Source organism: Microtus ochrogaster, chromosome X (genome assembly GCF_000317375.1).
Source record: "Microtus ochrogaster isolate Prairie Vole_2 chromosome X, MicOch1.0, whole genome shotgun sequence".
Classification (NCBI taxonomy): Eukaryota; Metazoa; Chordata; class Mammalia; order Rodentia; family Cricetidae; genus Microtus; species Microtus ochrogaster.
This window is the reverse complement of record NC_022026.1, coordinates 40,617,490-40,632,759: the sequence shown is the minus strand read 5'-3', so window position 1 is coordinate 40,632,759 and position 15,270 is coordinate 40,617,490. Positions and strand designations below refer to the sequence as shown.

The following is a 15,270-nucleotide window of genomic DNA, read 5'->3' as shown; positions in this document are numbered from 1 at the left end:
GGAGGAGGAGGAGGAGGAGGAGGAGGAGGAGGAAAGAAGACAAGACGGGAGAAAAGAAAGATCTTTGAGCAATGAGCACTACTTCTGAAGACTGTGAGGGGACAGGCAGCAGCTTTTAGACCTTTTATTTTCAACCTTGAAGATGTGTAGTTTTGAGATGAGACGCCACAGTTGTTCTGTCGTCTGCTGGTTTACTGGGCTTTCTGTGACGTGCTTTTTTCACTGTTGAGATTGAGCATTCTGACTGCCAATTTGAAAAAAAAAAAAAACCTGGAGAGAAACAGACAAGACAAAGAGCTGACAAGAAAAAAAATCAATATTTATAGTAAGGCAAAGGCTGTCTGGAATTTGCATACTCCCATTAAAACTGTATTTTTTTATTTCAAGGAAGGATTTGATGCAGTCAGGAATGGTAGGCTGAGAGGTTCAGGAGCTGCCTGCGTTGGTTCTAGACTGGTCACTGAGGCAAATTGAGCACCTCTTATCACTTCTTTCCACTGGAAAGGTGAGGGTGTGAGCTAGGAAACTGTTAAGTTTCTTTCCTAGGCTGATTTTCAAGGAACAAGAAACAGCTCTTTCTCTGGTTTAGCATAGCTGTTTGTCGGGAAAAGCCAAGTGAGCGTTGCGCAGTTACTGATGCTTGTTCGTTTCTGCGGAGGCACTGGTGGCTCTGGGATTGACCTTTTAAAGTAGTCTTAAGGGTAATCAGGTTTTTGTAATGGTTGCTATTCTGTCCTATTTGTGTGTGCACTCTCATCACCTGCCTTCGACATATTGTCCATAAGCTGTGTCCTGGTGCCTTTTGGTTTGTAATTACAGGTCATTTTGAGCCCCTCCTTAGAGAGCTGGTGGCCGAGGAAAGGTGATAACTGGCTCCTTACATAAAAACCTATGTGACCATTTAATGAATGGCTATTACTTCCATATACAAATATATAAATACAGCCCAAGTATTTCATATTGTCATTTTAATATATCTCTCCTAAAATAATAAATTCATGGTCAAGCTCATGGTACAATATCCTCTTAGGCTCTAAATGTTTGACGGTAAACAGCCCCTTTTACTAATTTGGTCCTTTATGCAGATGTGCTTTGTATTAGGACTGGGAAAGGGAAGATTTTAGAGAGCGTTTCTGAAAGAAATCACCTGGGTGCTCTGAATACACACACACACACACACACACACACACACACACACACACACACACCCGTTATAATGATGAAGCAATTGTGTTCAGCAGCATAGTAGGTGGAATTCAAAGTAAAACTTGTTGCTTTTCACAGTAGCAAGACCCTGCGGGGCTGAAGATTCACTGCTGAACTCTGTCTACCTCAGTCATTTGGGTTTTTAATAATTCTGGACTTGTTTTGTCCTTCGGCACAAATATTCCACTTGCTTCGCTCTGTGGGGTTTGACTGCACTATGCTCTTCCTGGGAAAGTCTTCCCCTCTATGAGTCTTTAATACTTCTTCACTCCCCTGAAATAAAACCCAGGGATAAATAGTTAATATTCTTTCTTTGGAGCATTGTATTTCCTGTCCAAAGCAAGACTACATATACTAAATAAGTGCTTGTCATTTATTCACTCAAAAAAAAAAAACCTTTTGTGGAGCGTCTATTGTGTGTTATGTATTTGAACAATTTCCCAGACTCAGGACACTCCATTCACCTCTTAAGGTCCACTTTAAACATCACTGAGAAAATGCATAAGTGATAAGAGCATTGAAAATTTATGGTATCAGTTACTTTTTCAAAGTGTGGTACAACGATGCTTTTCTTTATCTTCACCGCAGAACGAATGTATCATAGCAGCTTATGTTCCTGTTCAAAGTGTTCCCTCCGTGGTTTTCTCACATTCAGTTTCTGGCTATTCCATCATTACAACTGGGTGTTGTCCTTGAGTACCTCTTGGTGACTTTATCAGATTTGGGGATGCTTTCTCTGGCTCCAAATTAAAAAATAGAGTGTATCTATAATGCGACCTATCTTCTAACAGAGATGGGAGAAGATGACCTGTGTTTTATAATAGCTAGGAAGAATGTTGTAAGCCATTTACATATTTGAGAGGAGTTTAGGAAATCAAACCTTCCAGACTTAGTTTGTTTGGGCTGTATAGGGAATAGAGTATAAATAACAAGGATGTCATGAGTGAACCAGTGGTTTTTGGCCACACTTCTGGAGAACCTACAGGCTATTAAGCATCATCAGACTTCATTCAAATTTCAAAGTGAGGGCTGGAGAAATGGCTCAGAGGTTAAGAGCACTGACTGCTCTTCCAGAGGCCCTGAGTTCAATTCCCAGCAACCACATGGTGGCTCACAGCCATCTATAATGAGATCTGGTGCCCTCTTCTGGTATGCAAGCATACATGGAAGGAGTGTTGTATACATAACAAATAAATAAATCTTAAAAAAAAAACAAATTTCAAAGTGATTGGAAAACATTTGGGTCAGTTTTAGCCTCAGATTCAAGTAGTAGACTTGTGGATTATGCATATTTTTCCATCCTCTGGTGTAAATAAATCAAATGGAAGAGCAGGAGAGTTGAAGGTGGTGCAGAAATAGCTCAGTGACAGAACCAAGGACATTACCCAGGTGTCCTGTCTTGACGGAATTCTTCTGTGTTATTTATATGGTTGAAACAGTTAAACCCAATTATTTCTCTTCCTATACGCCCTGTTGTAGTAAACATCTAGCAGCAAAATATGAGGCTTTTAGGGATTTAATATGGTGTTTAGTAATTTAATATGTTCATCCATATTGTCAAATCACATGGTCAAATACCCTCTTAATGTGCATAGTATATATAGTCAGAATTCTAAATTTTAAATTTCTAAGAAGATCAATGCCATAAACTCTTGACTTTCCCAAAAAGGCATTAGAAAAAAAATTAGATTTGAAAATTGGCCCTGTGACTTCAGGGAGTTCTCTCCAGGTCTTTGCTTTTGAGTCGTTGACCTTTGCTCTTCTTGAATTGGACAAAGAAAGGCAAATGAAATGCTCAGTATAGCCCACATGAAAAGGCACTGGACTGAGAGCATTCATTGCTGTTTGATTGGTAGATAGAAAACTCTGTGGAGTACTGGGTGCATCTTGTCCTTGCCATCATACCGGTATCTAGCAAAGTGCTGGGAGCCTAGTAGGTGCTTGTTGAGCATGTCGTGATGGCTAGGCTGCATGAATCCTGTAGAGATGAGACCTAATGTTGATCTGTTTGCTCTCTTCCATTTCTCTCAGCAGACTTCTTAACAGCTCCATTGCTGACCTCACTTCCTGTTTGGTGTGCTTACCCTGACATCTGTACTTTTGACCAAAACATTGTAATCAGAAGTTGACTCCACCCAGTTCCACTTAACAGTGTTCTAAGGAGCTTACCCAAAAGATTAAGCCCTCTACCTTGGTAGTAAGTCTTCTCTTAACACAGGATCGCAGAGGTCTTAGTACAAAAACTTTTCGTGTGGTCCCTCCAGAAACATTCATTTTCCATAGACTTTGAAGCCATTAGAGTTGTTTTATGATTCAGTAATGTTGAATACAGGATGCTCTTTGGTAGTTCTGAAGATGTCAAAAGCTGGGCTCTGCTGTCGGGCTGTATAGATAGAAATCACTTGCCATCCACAAGTGCTTGCCAATGGGGACAGCTAAGAATGAAGCAGATATTACTATTTGCTTTGCATTTATCTTCTTATAAAAGTTAAAAACAAAACAACAGCGAAACTTCAACTTGTGAATAAATGAGAGGTCACTGAATTCCCTTGATGAACACCTCGACTCATTATAAATACCTTTCCTAACCTCCCATCTTCCCAGCATGGTATTTTTTTTTTCGGTTACATTCTTACTTGGATGAAGCCTCTTTAAGCTGGAAGACCTATTGTTTAAAGAAGACATGCCTCCCAACTTCCAAACTATTCAGTAAGCATCACTGTTACTGGATAATCAGATTCCCACTGGGTACTGTATAGTAAAGATATCAGCCAATCATTGAAACAGATACTACATGTTGCTTAATTTTATTTTGCGTTTTTTTTTTTTCTGGGGATGAACTTCTTCCCCCATCTTGTGATAACCCTTCACTGGATGGATTTGATTTTCAACTTGGTTGTGAGAGTATTTTCCAGTCATAAGAATTCTTTGCTGTATTCTTGGTTCCTCATTTCCCTCTTGATAGTTTCTAAACTCTACCATCTCAGAAAACAGGTGGGGGACCATGTATTGAGAAGCATCCATTAATAATAAAATGATACAGTGAAATTTAATGCTTTAAGATCTTTGGTTTGTTTCTATTGCAAGTAGAATAAATTCCTTCTTGACCTTAACCGTCTAAACCCTCTTACATGATCTTTCTCTGCTTCTTGCTTCTTATCACCTTTCTCTAGTCTGGTCACAGTATTGTATGATCTATAAAATTGACCACTCCTCCTTGAGGAGCTTTTGTATCTGTCCTTTAAGCCGAGAACCGTCTTTGTATGGCACTCTCTTCTGCAGCCTTCACGTTATTGGCAGGGAAAGAGTCGCCTTCCTTGAAGGCTTTCTTCAAAGTGTTTCTGACCCCTCTCAGTTACTATCGATCATACCTCACGAGCCTCTGCTTTAATTGGGTTTCTTATCATATTTTATATTCAGTGCTCATTTCTCTCAACTGAAGTGGAAGCTTGTTCAGAACAAGCCTTCACCAATATATTTCCATCTTTTCTCCACTGCCTAGAGTAGGCAGTGGAACAAATTAGCTTCTGGTTTTTACATAGACTAATAGGAGTTTTCAAAGTTTACTTGTCGTTCATTATTTAGTGGGTTACAGATGGGTTACTGTTAAGATGTTGCCTTCATCTTTTTACAAAATTCCTACTAAATGAGCATCCAAGGACCATACTGGAAATCAATAATCTGAAAAACCTTTGTGGGTCATTCTGATATCAGTCACGTTTAGAAACAGTAGATACTGACTTATTTAGCTCACAACTTATTACTGAAGCAGCAAAAGCTTGAATCTGTAAAAATCTAGGAATCAACAACAAAGCAGCACTTGATAGCACAATGTTATACTTTATGTGATGCCAAAGTGGTAGAGTACAAAGTTTCAGAGAGCTCCCCGGTTTTAGAGGTTAGTGTTCATTTAAGTGAAACTGTCTTAGGATTTTGGAGACAGAGAAATGCTCCTTGGTCTGTATATTGTGGGCTGCCAACATGTCCCCCAATTTTTGTTTTTAATTTAAGTCAGTAGTTCTCTACGAGGGGCCATTTGACAAGGTCTCAAGGCAGTTTTCTTAAAAGTCACTAATGGAAGGAGTTGTGCCTGTCATCGATTTTGTAGATACTGGAGGTGCAGGTATACATCCTACAATATATAACAATACGCAGTGAGGAATTGTCCACTTCCCAGTGCCAATTGTGCTGAGGACCCAAAGCCCCAACTAAGATGTTTTTATATAGAAATCAAAATCTTTAATGTTTGGAGAACCATTTTGTATGACATACCTCAAAACAATTCATGTATATTTCTCAGCTTTTGAGAAGATGGTTTTGACAAAATGAAAAATGCCCTGTGATGGATGCGTGTCCCAACTACACAACATAGTGCATGGCCATGAAGTACTGATACTGCGAAGGGTATTGTCATTATAGAAGCCTTGACACTTTGGGACTTTTGCTTCTTGTTTTCTCAGTACTGATGTTCTTCCAAATCCTGGGATTAAGAACTGTTTCCTTCTCTATGCATTAACATCTATTAGCCACACCTGGTGTGCTTCCTTTCTCTTTTAGGACTCAGCAGGCACGGCGGTTGCTCAAATCCGGTAAGTCTGTGTCTAAAACCTTAAGGTATAATTCTGAAAAGAAGATGCGAATCATTCTCAGAAAACCTTCATGGGTGGACAACAGACCTTCAACAGCCTGAGAGCAAGAAGTGTGGGCGTGTTCTTTTGTGCCGTTGCCTAGGGATGTGACATAGACTTTTTGCACTGAAAGGAAAAAAAATGAGAAAGGAGAGAGGCTGTGGCTCTAAACTCTTGGTCCTCAATCCCACCTGGACAAGCGCAGGGTAGCCTGTAGTTGGTGAGTTATCTTTTCTGCCGTTGAGATGATTGTGGGGGTCTTTTCTAAACCTCTGCCCGTCTCACTTCATGATAATTCACATGATCTGTTTTAGAATGTAGGCTCCCATATGATGGACAAGGGGCAAATAGAGGTACTAGCCACTTGCTAGATTTTGGACAGTAGTCATCAGTTCTCCCAAACACACGTGTTCTCCTTTAAACAGAGGATAAAAGGGACAATGGGTGAGGGAAAAAAAGGGCTGTCATCACCACTGACATAGTACTAGTTTCTTTATGTAGAGGCAGGTTACTTTGCTGTGAATACAGTATGCTGGCCTGGCACTTCATCCACTGAGTTACATCCACAGCATTTGATATGAACAAGGGATATGATGCGGCACCAGGAATCTGATCATAAGTTTAAATATGATCATTGTTCACTTAAATATGGTTTTACTTCTGCTTTCCTTAAAACATGTTTTGACCCTTTGAAGTGAAAATCCATTAGGTTTTCCTTTCCATCTTGGCTGATATATTCTTAGCACTTTCTAATTAAAAAATTACAATAAAATGTGAGCATTTGGGGTGTCAACTAAACTAGATTTCTGAAAAGAATTTTTCAGAAGAATTTGGAGGAAAGTTGCTATGGGAACACCAACTTTTGAAGATTAACTTTAACAATATGTTTTTAGATGGGCCCTTTATACAGCTGACTGAAGTATCTGGCAAAGAAATTGCCTGAGTCAGTACAAGATTTAAACAAACTGAAGGCACCTTTTGGCATGGAGAGTGGCCCGTTCTGAATTTCCTGAGCATTCTTATGTTGTGTGGGTGCTGCTTCAGACAGGCACAAAGCCCTGGACAAGGTTGTAGATCTCTATTATAGCAGTACCACTTTAGTTACACCCACAGAATAGTAGAACTGTACTAAAGGGGTGGGAACTTGAGTTTTCAGAATACTTTGAAATGGTAGCTCTCAGTGCTGTTTCTGTATATATGCATATGTCTTTCATGCTCTACCAGACGCTATGATGTTGGTCTTGATGGGCTAACCACAATTTAAAATGATTATCTGAACAAAAAATCATTTGACTTTTGTCTCAAAACATAGGCCATTCTCTTGCTTTAAGCTATTGAATCATAGAGGAAATCATAGTGTTAAGATCGAAACAGAAAAGGCACTCAAAATGCTTAACTTGAAGAGAAAGCTATTTCTGACATGTTGACAGATGTAAGGAAAGCAATGAAGGGTAGCAAGGGACTCTGATTAGCTATGTGGAACTCTGGTCATGGAAGGTGCAATGGTATGACAACCCAGTGACTCTCAGCATGACTGGAAGGGATACTAGACATGTGTCCAGAGGGCAAAATCTGGAGATGAAAAAGTAGACTGCAACAATCCATCTCTTGGCATCTTTTTTTTTTTATTTTCCCATCTCCTCGAACCAAGCCCAGACATTCTAGTGATATATGTGCCATAAGGCAGAGCCTAGAACATAGAAGGGCAGATGCTTTGTTTCCTTTCACTGTGTGTATGGAGGGGAGGATGCTGGTGGAGAGTACCAACCCGAGTTGAAGACACTGGTGAATAGAGAGTCCAACCTGAGTGTATGCAGTCTTGGGGCTCATTTACTAATGAAAGAGCCTATATCCCTTTAGAGGGCTCCCAAATTGCTTAAAGTATTTAATTAGCATATTTAAACTACTCATATATTGTTCAAATTCCCCCTGTAGCATAAATAATAAAAACCCAGAGACAGATATTGGGATTCAATCTGAAGGTCAGAAAAGCAAAACTGCCAGCCACTGGCTCTTACCTCTACCTCAGTCCAAAATGGCGATTCTGCCTCCAAGAATCTCAGAATGACTGTTGAGAACTGTCTCCTCCCATCTTATATTCCTATCTATGGCTGGGATTAAAGGTGTGCACCACTACCACCCAGTTTCTATGACAAACTAGTGTGGCTACTGGGATTAAAGGTGTGTGTCACCTCTGCCTGGTCTGTGTGGCTGACCAGTGGGGCTGTTTTACTCTCTGATCTTCAGACAAACTTTATTTATTAAACTACAAAAGAAATATCACTACATTTCCCCTTTTTGTCTAAAAGGAAAAGGAAGGCTATAACTAATATAAGAAAACTATATACAGTAAGTACAATGACTATATGCAATATATACAGGCAATAAATACATCAAAAATGTCTAGCTCATTTGCATTTGACAGTGTCAGAGAAAATATTTCATATCTATCCTATCTTGATGAGTCCAAAGTCTTGTACCTAATTTACTTTCTATCATAACTTGCTTTCTGGTAACTTGCATAACTTGCATAAGGTAAATAAGGAAAACTATAACTATCTAGTCTTCAACTTCCTCACAGACCCAAGAAGGAAATAATATTAACAGAGTAAGCAGGAAGTGTGAGCAAATGACTTCCAAAAAATGTGAGAAATGACAGAAACAGCTGGCTGCCTGGACAGTCACCCAAAGTTCCTTTGCAACGTTGGGGCCTCTATCTTCGGCCTACAGGCCTAGCATATCCAACAGACTTTTCTGTAAAGCAGGATATTCTGAAGAGCTGTAAAGAGCCCGTTGCTGGATGTTTTGCTTTTCTGACCTTCAGATTGAACCCTAATATCTGTTTCTGGGTTTTTATTAACCATGCTACATCCACCAATGTGTACTCTATATCCCAGTAAGAATAGTCATATACTTATTAAAGGATATAATCTTCACTTACATTATTACATATGTATATGTGACCATATCATTATATACATAGCCGGGTGATGGTGGCACATGTCTTTAATCTTAGTAATCGAGAGGCAGAGGCAGATGGATCTTTGTGAGTTCAAGGCCAGCCTAGTCTTCAAGAGCTAGTTCCAGGACAGCTAGGGATGTTACACAGAGAAGCCCTGTCTCAAAAAAAATTACATATGTAACTAAGAAGAACACTATTGAGTGCTCTGTTTAAAATTTATTACTATAAATGAAAACTGCGATGAATAATTTTCCCTCTAAGCTCATGATTAGTCTAATGTATTTTGTTTTCTAAACAGTGAAAAACAAAGAATTCATTTAGCTGTTCCCTGATTGCTAAGTGTGGTTTCAGCTTTTAGCATAAAAGTATTGTTATTTATTTCTTCTGGTTAAGGAATGGTTGCAACCTAAGACTGCAATTGAACCTGCTTGTAACCCAGTTAATTTGGCAAAGAGAAAATGACCATTTTGGATATCTTTCACCCCATTCTGTGAGCTGGTTCTTTACTGGTGGTTATTTTCTTTACTACGCATGATGTTTTGATAACTATGTATCAAACAGTGTGCTGATATTCAGCTTATATGTGGACTGTAAAATCACCCACCAAATCATCCAGTCAGTAAAATGAAGTCAATAGTTCTCAGAAGAACGGGGGCTGGAGAGATGGCTCAGAGGTTAAGAGCATTGCCTGCTCTTCCAAAGGTCCTGAGTTCAATTCCCAGCAACCACATGGTGGCTCACGACCATCTGTAATGGGGCCTGGTGCCCTCTTCTGGTCTGCTAGCATACAAACAAACAGAATATTGTATTCATAATAAATAAATAAATAAATAAATATTTAAAAAAATAGTTCTCAGAAGAAGAAAAAAATACGAATGGCCAATAAATGCTCAAAAAGGGAAGGAGTGTCAAGATCTTCAGCTATCAGGGAAATTGCTTTGAAATTCTATCTTGCCATATAAAAAATTGCTATCATCATAAAAACAAACAATAGAGAGAACACATGTCAGCAAATGGTGATGAGGATGTGGGGAAAGGGCAATCCCTGTATACTGCTGGTGGGAAAACAAACTGTTGCAGCCACTGTGGAAATCTATATGGAGCTTTCTTTAAAAAAAAAAGCTACTATATTTCCCAGCTATGCTACTCCTAGGAATAAACCTAAGGAGACTAAGTCAATGACATATCAAAGAGACACTTTCACATCTATGTTTATTCTTGTACCATTCACAATAGCTAGAAAGTGGATTTGCCATAGTTGCCCAGAAGTAGAAAAAATGGATAAAGAAAATGAGGTGCACATACACAATGGAATTTGATGCAGCCACAAGAAGCAAAACAGTAATATTCACAAGGAAATGGCTATATATGTGTCAGACCAATTTAGAAAACAGATAGCTTAAAACACATGTACATCTATTGTCACTGTGTCTGTCTTGTTTCTTTGAAGACAATATGCACAAAACATTGGAAAATATTAGAAGACAGAGGCCAAAACCATCAACTAATGACAGTCTAGCTGGCAACTTGTAGCATGTGCCTGATACATGCTCAGTACATGCACTGCTGGCAAAGGATTAATTAATTAAAGTGTTTGATCTTTTAGGAACATTTAGTTTGACAGTAGTAATAATAATATCCAATATTTGTTGAACATTTTTCATGAAGATATGAATAGCCTACACATATCATTTTATTTAATCTTTTAAAAAGAGCTTCTATAATCTAAGTATTTTCTCCATCCTCCCCACACTGGGAAGGTCCCTGACTGCATTGAATATTGAACATAGACAGCAAGAGAAAATTAGGCAAAATTATAATGAGATTAGCAGGATTTTGGTGTTGTTTTGTTAACAACAACACACACACACATACTACCACCACCACCAATGAACACCCTGTTTGATACTTTTAATTGACTGCTGTGATTTTATAATTTTCATTAGCAGAGTGATTTTGAATGAAACATGGCAAAATTTAATGCTCCTTGAATGCTTCTCTTGTCCTTTTTCCATGACTGTCCTAATGGACTATCCATTTCAGGAATGACGTTGCATGGTTAAACTCTCAGCCACCTAGAAAAGGTACACGTGAACTTGCTGTCTTCCTTCATCAACGTTTTCCAAAAGTATTTATAAACAAGGATAAACGCAAGCACCTCGTGTATTTGCAGTGGCTCTGGTCAGTACAGTGGTTATGTAAACCCTGGCATTCACGGTACACGTGCATTCTTACTTATTCATTTTCAAGGGAGTGGCAGCTCATAGACCTCTCTTGGGGAAAAGATTGACCCTTATCAAGATTTAGCTGTACACCCACCCGTAATTGCTGTTTTTTTTCTTTCAGGATGGCTGCAGAATAAAACCTTATCATTAAGACACAGCTACAAAGACTTCCTGCATTTATTTAGTTCCAACCATTTAGAAAAAAAAAGGTATCACAAGTGCCGATATTGTCCAATTGTGTAAAGATAAGCACACTTTTTACTGTGTGCTTCACTTAGTGATGCCTCATTATATGATTATGCTTTGAGATATATTGGAAAGGGAGACTATTTCTACAACTTAGACATATGGAATCCATCTCTTTCTTTCAGTAAGTTAGGCAACTAGCACTACATTGCTAGAACTCTATCATCATTCCTCGCAAACATTTGTAAAAGAACCGAGGCTCTTCTAGAGAGCCTAAGGACAGCTTTGATTTGAAGAACTATGGGATCTTTTAGGATATTGGCTCTCAGCCTTTCTAACGTTGCAGCCCTTTAATATAGTTCCTCATGTTATGGTGACCCTCAACCATAACATTTTGTTGCTACTTAATAACTGTAATTTTGCTACTGTTATGAATTATAATGTAAACATCTGTGTTTTCCAATGGTCTTTGGTGACCCCTGTGCATGAGTCACTCAGCCTCAAAGGAGTTGTCACCCAAAGGTTGAGAACCACTGTTCTAGGTGATCTCTGTACTGAGATGCACTTTCCTATTTAATGCAGATTCATCACAAAGTTTTGGAACATGGAACTAACGCCTACTTTATAGTGTGTTGTATGAATGTAGAGTTGTGTTTGTATCAGTTAGCTATTGTCAGACTAATGCTCTGTGACAGACTACTCTGGCTCATAGGATGCTGCATATATATTTAGGAGCACAAGAATGTAAATAGAATCAATGAAGTACTCCCAGGGTATAAACAGGAATCTAGCACATTGCTGTTTCCTCTTACCTACCATTGGCTGGAGCAAATCACATTTACATGGCTACTGCCCTGGGTAAGGAAATGCTTTCCTTTCAAGATGGGGGTGAAGAAAAGAGGAGAGGAAGAAGTTAAGAAGTGCAGAAATGCACTCACTACACACACACACACACACACACAAAACGTTGAATAAAATTGCTGAGTGCACTAACGTTTTTAAGAATACAGAAATTTATTTCATTTTTTTCTTGCAATTTGGTCAATGAATTTGTTCTGTACTGAAAATCTATATATTTCATCATATGCAACAGATGTAAAATTTGGGTATTCTTCCACTTATACCCAAAGACCACAGTAATAGGATAATAATGTGTTTTTAAAATATTATATAAATAATGTTCATGTTTAATCAGAATTGCCACAGTCTTCCCTAGTTCCTTCATCTTCAGTAGCTCTCGTTCCTCAAACTAGCAAACGGAGGCATTCATAATTTCTTTAGAGACTTCAAAAAATCAATCAGTCTATCTGTTTATCTTTCTGATTGTCTACTCATCTATAATTCATCTATGATTTGGGAAAAAGAACTCAGTCTGTAGCCTAAACTGCACTGGATTTCACTACCTGTCCTAGGGTGCTCTCAAACTCTTGACAATCCTCTTCCCCTGACTTTTGTGTACTGAAATAGATGTGCACCAAAACAGCTGTCTCCAGGTTTCTTCTTTTTTTATACATAGATTTACCCTTATTTTCTGTATATTTGTGATCTGCACAGTGCCCATGGAAGCCAGGAGAGGGCATCAGATCCCCTGGAACTGGAGTTAGAGACTATTATGAGCCACCATATGGGTGCTGGGAATTGAACCTGGGGCCTCCAGAAGAGCTCTTCTTTCTTATAATTTTTCATTTATTCCTTGTGTCTTTCACAGCATGCACATCTGTTCACCTCATTTCCCTGTCCCTTTGCATTCTGAAGAGCTCTTAACCACTGAGCCATCTCCCCAGTACCTCAAAGTTTATTCTTGATTGCCCCAAAAGATGCTTGTGTGTATGATTTGCAGTAAATTTTTAAGCATGTATGCATTCTGGAATGCATAAATAAAGGTAGCTAACAGAATTATAGCCTCCCACGCTTGTTTTGTGGTAAGAACACTGTGTCTCATGTTAGCAGTTCTCAAATAAATAAAAAAATTTCTTAACTATAGTCATCACTTAGTACTAACAATAAAAACTTTAAACTTTCCTCTTGTTTACCTGAAAATGTGTCCTTTGACCAACAACTCCCTGAAGATTTTTATATTTACTTCTATTTATTAGTGTCACTTAACAGTTTTTATACGCTTGCTGCTTGTTTTAAGATCAGAGGCAATTACAAATGAGGTGATTTTCAGTTGAAAATAATTATTTTTAAAATGACTAATTCATTATCTATCCTGACATGTAAATAAATGAGGTAAATTAAAAATAGAATAGATACATAAAATTTCTTGTCTTTGAAGTGTAAAAATTTTGCTCATTTTCCTTCATTATATCAACTTAATTGCCCAGCTGCCATTTCCTGCCTTTTCTTCTACTTCGTTCTGACAAATGCCTGAAAGTGCAGCATTAGTTGTTAAATAAAGGGCCAGCGAACTGTGGCCCATGGATCAGTCCAAACCCTTGCCTCCTTCATATGCGTCTTGCAAACTAAGAATAACTTTTACATTTTATTTATTGACCATTTTGTCTGTGTGTGTTTTACCTGAATGTGTATCTGCGCACCATGTTTGTGCCTGGTGCCCAAGGCAGTAAGGAGATGGTGACAGATACCCTGGAACTAGAGTTACAGATGGTTCTGAGCTTCCATGCAGATGCTGGGAATTCAACATGGGTCCTCTATAGGAGCAGCCAGTGTTCTTAACCATTGAATTGTCTCTCCAGCACAATTTTACATTTTTAGATGGTTGAAAAAAATCAGGATATTTCAGGCCATGTAAAAATTATAGAGAATAATATTTTGGGTCTATATATAAAGTTTTATTAAAGCATATCCACATCCATTCATTTACATATTATCTGCGGATACAATGTCAAAATCAAATATTTTCAAAAGACTGTATAGCTTTTCTATCTGGCCTTTTACTGCAAAAGTTTATTTCTAGTGTAAAACGAGTCTCAAACTACCATAGAGTCTTTAGACAGGTCTAGTGTTGTGTTATGTAAGTACAAGGTACAAAATAAAGTCAGCTCTTGCATAAAAAGTAATGCATATATGTATATAGATTGAAGTGTGTGAAGCTCATCTCTTTTCCCAATTTCTACATCACTGGAAAATCCTTTGGATTTAGGGTATAAATAATAATTTAAAACAATAAAATCAAGGCCTGCCATGGTGGTGCACATTTAATTTCAGCACTCAGGAGGGTGAGGCAGGCAAATCTGTGTGAGTTTCAAGGCCAGCTTGATCTATACAGAGAGTTCAATGCCAGTCAGTGCTACACAGAGATACATTGTCTCAAGAAAAACAAAGAAAATTCCTTAACTTTGGGGGCCTGGGCAGATGACTCAGTGGTTAAGAATGCACCTGCTCTCCCAGAGGACCTGAATTGAGTTTCTGGCACCCACATTGGCTTAGAACCGCCTGTAAATCTTGATCCAGGGGCTCTAATGCCTTATGGCCCCTGTGTACAACTGTATTGATATCCAAACAACCACACAGAAACACACATATACACTTAATTAAGAATGAAAATTAAAATTGTAAAAGATACATTATAACGTTAAAAACATAAAACTTTATAAATCTTTAGGTACTACAACATACAACTCTTTTGGAGTGAAATCCTAGAGATGCAGAATTTTATAAATACCATACTTGAATTATGTACATTATAGCTATAATTGTTGTATACTAAAGACTCCTTAACAGTGATGTTTCTGGAAGTTTCAACCAGATTCGATTCATAAAGAAACTGACTAACAGGTCAATGTGTTTGCTGATCTTAGGATACTTTCACTGTCCTTTTAGGATAACATGTTACATTAAGTGTTGCCAAATTAAAAAGAAGTTCAACTACACATAAACTTGTTAAATTGATGTTAAAAATAAATGGGTGAGTTAGGAGCACGGGGGCAGGGGGTAGAAGGAAGGCGAGAAGTGGAGGTTGAGGAGAATTTGAGGGAATGGGATAGTCAAGATGGAGGAAGGACAGATATGAGAACAAGGAAAGAGATATCTTGATTGAGGGAGCCATTATGGGGTTAGCAAGAAACTTGGCTCTAGAATAATGCCCAAGAACCCACAG

At 38.3% G+C, this 15,270-nt stretch overlaps 1 protein-coding gene across 1 annotated transcript in view; it reads left to right on the top strand.

Annotated features, from left to right (window-relative positions):
- Arhgap6 (Rho GTPase activating protein 6) overlaps positions 1–15,270 on the top strand; it is a 257,159-nt gene that overhangs the window by 1,139 nt on the left and 240,750 nt on the right. The window lies entirely within an intron of this gene.